This window comes from Salpingoeca rosetta, assembly GCF_000188695.1.
Source record: "Salpingoeca rosetta unplaced genomic scaffold supercont1.15, whole genome shotgun sequence".
Taxonomy (NCBI): domain Eukaryota; class Choanoflagellata; order Craspedida; family Salpingoecidae; genus Salpingoeca; species Salpingoeca rosetta.
This window is the reverse complement of record NW_004754919.1, coordinates 1071484-1072407: the sequence shown is the minus strand read 5'-3', so window position 1 is coordinate 1072407 and position 924 is coordinate 1071484.

Genomic DNA, 924 nt, shown 5'->3' with positions numbered 1-924 from the left:
CTGCCGCCTCATCGGTCATTCCAGCGTCGCACGTTGGAGACTACAAGCTGGCCCCAGCGTCTCCACGCGGTGCACGGAATCGAACACCGTGTGCCGTTGGTGGTGGCAATAGCAATCAATGTCTGGCGTTGTGACAGGCGCAAGGAGAGAGACAGGGAGAGAGATGGTGTGCGTGAGTGTGTGTGTGTGTGCGCGCGCGCGCGTGTGTGTGTGCGTGTGTGTGAGTGTGAGAGAGAGTGTGTGAGTGTGAGAGAGAGTGTGTGTGTGAGTGAGTGCGTGTGTGTGAGTGTGTGAGTGTGTGAGTGTGTGTGTGTGCGCGCGCGTGTGTGCGTGTGTGTGAGTGTGAGAGAGTGTGTGTGTGTGTGTGTGAGTGTGTGTGTGTGCGCGCGCGTGTGTGCGTGTGTGTGAGTGTGAGAGTGAGAGAGTGTGTGTGTGTGTGTGAGTGAGTGAGGGATGTAGCTCAGAAGAAAGCACACGGGCGGTGGCATGCGCAAGGTATGCTTTTGCACAGCACGGCGCAGTGGATGGAACGCAGGTGACACCCACCATCTTACCATCCAACGAGCAACGCACATGCCAAGGCAGAGGGCCTGACGGGGAGGGAGGAGAAGGTGACCCGTTTGTTGCACAAGCGGGTGAGGGGTGCCGTTCTGTTTGGAAGGGCAGTGCCGCTGTTCACGTGGCGCATGGGATTGGCGTTCGTTTGAGGACACACGGGCCTGTTATTCGAGCCATCAGCATCAGTGCTTCATGGCTGACGTCCAAGCAGGTCGGGGGTGCAAAGACGTCGGTGGCGTAAGTATAGTCTAAGCAGCCGGCAAAGAAAGGTGTACGCACGAGCAACAGCGAGAGAGGGGGAGAGGGCGGGGGGAGCGTGCCTGTGTGTATCTGTGCGTGTCCGTGTATCCGTGTATCCGTGTGTGT